This window comes from Sinocyclocheilus rhinocerous, unplaced genomic scaffold (assembly GCF_001515625.1).
Source record: "Sinocyclocheilus rhinocerous isolate Xijiao unplaced genomic scaffold, SAMN03320098_v1.1 scaffold897, whole genome shotgun sequence".
In the NCBI taxonomy this organism is placed as follows: Eukaryota; Metazoa; Chordata; class Actinopteri; order Cypriniformes; family Cyprinidae; genus Sinocyclocheilus; species Sinocyclocheilus rhinocerous.
The window spans coordinates 889,797-896,182 of record NW_015649224.1 but is presented as its reverse complement, the minus strand read 5'-3'; the positions used below and the strand labels follow the sequence as shown (position 1 = coordinate 896,182).

At 36.1% G+C, this 6,386-nt stretch overlaps 1 protein-coding gene across 3 annotated transcripts in view; it reads right to left on the bottom strand.

Annotated features, from left to right (window-relative positions):
• Window positions 1-4,639, bottom strand: part of LOC107710361 (oxysterol-binding protein-related protein 3) — a 16,153-nt gene extending 11,514 nt beyond the window's left edge. For all 3 annotated transcript variants that reach the window (XM_016515115.1, XM_016515114.1, XM_016515116.1), the window contains exon 1: window positions 4,338-4,639. The gene's annotated coding sequence lies outside the window, so the exon portion shown is untranslated. The remainder of the gene's footprint in view (window positions 1-4,337) is intronic.
• Between the last annotated feature and the right edge of the window lie 1,747 nt (window positions 4,640-6,386).

The window sequence follows — 6,386 nt, the reverse complement described above, 5'->3', positions numbered from 1 at the left end:
AGATGTGGGGGCGTGTTTGAATGAGGCGTTTTAGCCCGGTCTGGATCAGCCTTCTCTTTTAGATAGAATAAATCCTTTTGTGGGAGACTTTGAGCTTTGTAACTCTGCAGATCTTATACATGCACAAATAGCTACATAACACACTAAAGAAAAGGAAAAATAGAAATCGCATCATATGACCCCTTTAATTTGACATCACAAACCCAAACTGTAGAACTTATAAAGTCTAAATGTGAAAATATGACCTGCCATGTGAGAGACGTTTGCAATTTTTACAAACAGGTCTGTTCCATGCAACCAAAATATCCCACTCAAACAACCTGCAAACTACTTCAGAGTGACCACCTCTAAAAATGACTTTACCATCCACACCTACACCCATACATACACTGAAAAATCTTTAGGATAAAGCAATAAAGAGGGAGTATGCGGATAGGAGAGAGAGACAGAGTGAGAGAACGACACCAAAGACTACTAATGGTCAGGTCATTCTCATGATGAGTCACCAGGGCAGATTTGTGGTGAATAGACAGACCGCACACACAAAAGCTCCTCTTGTATATGTGAGCAGCTCTAGCCTTAGGATAAACATGTTGTTATTCCACACATACACTCACAGTATGTTTCTGAGTATTCAAGGGCATTCACTTGCTCGCTTCTTTTTATATTTATGTGTGTTTGAGAATTTGTATGTAAATACCGTTAACTCCAGCTCAACGTTACTGAACTCAAAGTCTGCTTTTTGTTTAGTTTGCAGAGCCAGACTTGTCTAAAGCTGGACTGAGGTATGTAGACGAGTATGCGTGCATGTCTGAAAACATGGTGGTGTTTAGGTAAAAATGAATTCCTGTGGTTTTGCATCTCCACAACATTTGTACACACTACAAACATTTCAGCCGGATTTGCCCTGCATGCAAGGTTGATATATACTTAAGGTTATTTACATTTCTTCTAATCAGTGGAAATGTGTTGCTAAATCTTTTATGATAAACTCATAAAATCAAGACTCTCCCAAAATAGGTTAAGTTTCCTTGTGCAATTATAAGCTCCCACGGTCTCTTTTCAAGGGAGAGTCAGGAAGACATGCAAATAAAAAAAGGCAGTGTTTTCCTTTAACCCTTTTCTTTCCTATTATAATGCTGAGAACAGATTCAAAAGACAGTCACAGCTAGACTTGTGCAGGTATTCGGTAATGCGATATATCACAATAATGAATATGCACGATATTGTTATCGTGGGCACTTCAAAATACCGAGAATAATTAGTTATTACAAATTATACAGAATTTTGAATGCATTTTAGTAATACTTTTCGTATAAATTTTTTTTATTTAAATGTTCAGTTATTTTGTTATAAGAAAAAAGTTATTAAAATTGTTATACTGTATTGTGACAACACTTTTTTAAAAACTAAACTTCAATATCGTGATAATACTGTATACCGTGATAAAAGCATGAGCAATTAATCGCAACATGAAAAATTGATACCGGCATATCCCTAGCACAGCACACAAATACTACAGCGATAGTAGAGTTAGCCATGATGCAAAGTGGGGTAAAATTACTGTAATGCACAGCCTTGAAAAAAAATCAGTCTTCAGTGTCACATGATCCTTCAAAAATCATTTTAATTCCTTTGTATATGGGACTTTGTATAGGTGTTCTTATATGGCTTTTAAGTTGGAGGAAAAAAGTTTATTTTTTTCTTTAATTCAGTTTATTTTCTTAATCTCCTAAAAGTCTAAAATACTCTAACTTTCTGACATGTATATTTACCTCTCTCTCTCTCTCTAGAATCAAATTAAATTTCTGAGCCAGAATTATCCATTTAATAAAGCTTGTCAGTCCCTGATCCCTGTGTTAGAGTGGTAAACATTGCATGTGTGGCATTAAAAACAGGTTCTCTTGTCTGATGAGGGTGAGAAACCTATAATGTAAACATAGGAGAAGAGAACGCCAACACAATATGGTCAGAGTTAGTTGTAGGGCCAAACAATGCAAAACCATCAACGGAAACTGACATTTTCCATACTGACTTTTATGATGTGTATTGTGTAAAGCATAGAATGTAGGTGTAAGTACTAATGTACACACACACACACACAAATATGCACAAAATATGAGGACTGGCCCTTTACAATACATGTCAATAATTAACTCTACGTAAATTAGTCATTACAGTAAATGGGCTGTAGGTTGAGGGCTGTACAGTGGGACCAAGGGCAAGGAAGCATATTGAAGATACAGTTATGACAAATACAAACTCATTTTAATGATTCCTCATTAGATTGGCAAGATAGATTAAAAGGAATAAAGTTGTTAGAGTTGAATAATGAACAGCTTATTGTGGGTGAGGGTCAAATGAAAAGTGCAGATGACAAAGTCAGTGACTTCATGAGGGAAAAACCAACACTGTAAAAAAAAAAAAACTGTGACATTTACGATAAAATACCAGCAGCTGTGGTTGCCAGAACTTTACCCAAAAAAAATATGGTAGCCACATTTTGGGTTTTACAGACTTAACTTCTGTAAATTCACAGTAAAAAAACGTACTTCATTATCTGATATAACGTTAATATAAGAACCGATTGAAGTACTAATATCTGTTTTGTACCATACACTGATAACCACCAAAAACAGGTGGTAATGAGAAAGTCACATGATGAACCAAAGCTCATCACAAGCAGCTTTTCCACAAGCTGAAATTTTAATATGTGACCCTGGACCACAAAACCAGTCTTAAGTCACTGGGGTATATTTGTAGCAATAGCCAAAAATACATTGTATTGGTCAAAATTATTGATTTTTCTTTTATGCCAAAAAGCATTAGGATATTAAGTAAAGACCATGTTCCATTAAGATATTTTGTAAATCTCCTACTGTAAATTTTGCACTTTAATCTGTGTAAATTTTTTTACTTCTACATTTTTCTGTATAAAATTTTTTTATTTAAATGTTCAGTTATTTTGTTATAAGAAAAAAGCTATTAAAACTGTTATACTGTATTGTGACAACACTTTTTTTAAAACTAAATTTCAATATCGTGATAATACCGTATACCGTGATAAAAGCATGAGCAATTAATCGCAACATGAAAATGTGATACCGGCATATCCCTAGCTGTATGATATAAAGCAGTTTGTTTTAGCCTTATTGTTGTGTACGAGTACATTTAGGAAAAACATACTGAAACAACTCATAAGCCACATAATTCATTTCAAAACATGTAAAGCCTTCAGTTTAACACTCTGAAAGTCCCACTAAACCACAGTGATCGTGACGACAATATGATGGGGAACAATGTTCGACAATGTTTCTCATTATCTAAAAATAAACAATTAACCAAATCAATGGTACTAAAAACTACATAAAATGAGATGTCAAACTATTATACAACACAATATTTGCATTTTGCAACCTTAAAGTGGAACACAAAATAAGACAGTAAGCAGAATGACGACCTCAGCTACCTTTCACTTTCATTGCATGGAGAAAAAAAGATGCAATGAAAGCGAATTGTGACTGAGGCTGTTCTGCCTAACAACTCCTTTTCCGTCCACAGAAGAAAGGAAACCATACCAGTATGGTAAATGATGACAGAAGTTTCATTTTTAGGTGTACTGTCCCTTTAAGTCAATAAAAACATTTTTAAAAAATCTTAGCACTTAGCACCGTTAAATTCACACTACACCAAAGCCATCTTGATAATAATTAAGGGAAGCAACATTTGACGTTGATTCCAATTAAATGAATAACAAAGCTACATAAAATAAGAATAAAAGGATTATACTACACACAATATTTGCATTCCTGGCGCCACCTGAACGCTTGTAGGCTACTCGATGCGGGCCCCTTTTCGTTGCCACAGCAACGCGATGCGCTGATGACTTTGACCAAACAGATCAATCACATCGTAAATGACACCACAGAAAAACCTTCAACCTCTCAACATGAACTGCAAAGCTGCCTGAGGTCAAGCAGAGCGAGAAACAGACTTAGTAAAAGAAAAACGGTGTAAAATTAGGCAGATCGATGAGTCAGTCTATCCATGATGAGGACAGGAAACAGAACTTAAAGGGGTTCTAAGACGACAGACAATAAACTCAAAACAAACAACACGCAATGATTGGTGATCAGGGCTGAGTTTTTAACAAAACACACTTTTATAATCATATTTATGTTCGGATGTACATCCATGGTTAAGAGATTTCCCACGGTAAAAGTGACTATGAATCACAGTTACAATACTTCTCTTACAACAAGCCAAGACTTGTTTGATAATTCAAAGATAGATTAAAGCGTCTCCGTGCGTAAAATGAATACAAACTCCGTGCCTACCGCAGTTGCAGGTTCAGAGTGACAGCGTGGCGCGGCGGCTCTGTTGTCGTGTCACTGACGGTCCACTTATAAAAACGCCTTATCAGCACATTTACACGTTACACCAAGTGACTGTCACCGGGTTTACCATCCCACTTGTTCTACCTGCCGAAGTCAGATCTTAGGTAACTTCGCTTCTGGGAAGGTTATCTCGAACGAAATGTCCGTGACGCACCGATGTAATCCGAGAGTGAAGCGGAAGGTGGAGGAAACCGCAGGTTTTAAGTTTACGGCTTCCAGCTCAGGTTTGAACCTCGAGCTGTGTTTTGAGTTCCGCGGTGAGGTGGGCGGGGCATAATGGTGATTGACGTTTAGAAAGCCAATTAAAATCCATCGAAACTTGACATGTAGCCTATTGAGAGACAGCATTTTAAAACACAACAGAGACTATTATGTAATTCAGGTACGCACAGGTAAGCAGTTCAAATATCTATCTATCTATCTATCTATCTATCTATCTATCTATCGCCTGTCTGTCTATTATTAATTGAACCATCCACTAACCCGGAGAATAACCATCTGATATTGGGTGAGCAACATATTTTGAGGACAACATAAGGTCTAATGAAAGGAATAGAGAATCAGTGATGCTATGATTAATTTATGCTAGACAAATCTGCTCTTTTGCATGCCATCCCAGGGTTGCCTTAACAACAAAGGTTTTAGTTCATTGCCTACACCCATCTGCACATGAAAGGGAATCCTCCCTTCAGTGGAATGTAGGAAACCACTAAATCTGAGGTATGTTTTAAAAGAGAGTCATATTCACACATGACGACATGAGTGTAGCATTAACTATTTGTAGGCCTATATATTGATATCAATCATTATTGCGTTGTAGAAGTTTACACAATTTCTTTGGAAATTGAAATGAACTTGACAAGACAAATCATTAAATTCTCTATCAGAAACAATTTCCTTTTATTAGAGGGATCATTCCAAGAGAATTAAAACCATTTGAAAAGATATATAAAAAAGATCACTATAAATAAATATTAATTCATTCTCTGTTTTGTGTTTTTATTAATTGGTTGATGTATGAACACAAAGGAATACACTTGGTAAATATGAACTAGTGTTCTATATTGCCATTATTTTAACAGCAAGTGTAAATGACAACTTCATGTGAAACAGATTAAGATTTCTTTAGGATTAAATTGAGTCGGATTATGAGCAGAAACATCTCTATTCACCCTTCCCGTTCTACTGGATAGGCACCAGTCCTTTGAGTGTAAAAAAATGCCTAAAATATACCGGAATGCTTATTACATACCATACATTAGCTACACAGCGATAGTAGGATACTTTAAATAGCCAAACGTATGTATGTTATTAAATGGCGGAATTACATAAAACATCAAAAGAACACTCAGGTTATAAACTTAAAGTTTTATTGAATATGCAAAGCATTCAATGAAAAGTCCCTATAATGTGAGTATGATAGTTGTCATATATCATGTATTTACATAATCTGAATATGTGATTAGTTTAAGAAACACTGAGCAGGTGTTGCAAAAATAATGAACTACCAATGAGGAAACAGTGAACTCTGCTGGTGGACAGGAGAATTGTTAGGTGCAGTATATAAATCAGTAAGGGATGTCTTTCATTCATATTAAAGGGGTCATATGATGCTTTTTTAAAGATCATTATTTTGTGTATTTGGTGTAACAGAATATGTTGACATGCTTTAATGTTCAAAAAACACATTATTTTTCAAATACTGTACATTATTGTAGGTCCTCTATGCCCCGCCTCTCTCAAACGCTTCGTTTTCTACAAACGAAGCGTTTGAGCGCTTTCCGACAAGCGCAGTCTGCTCTGATTGGCCAACTGACCCAGTGCATTGTGATTGGCCAAACACCACAAGCACTCGTCGGAAATGTAAAGCCTCTTACCATAATCGCAGCTTCAGCTTTCAAAATAAATGTAAAGACAGAGCATGAAAGGGGAACAGAGTCGCGTGACAGACACAGTGATGAAGCCACGGTTAAGACCGCTGACTCCACT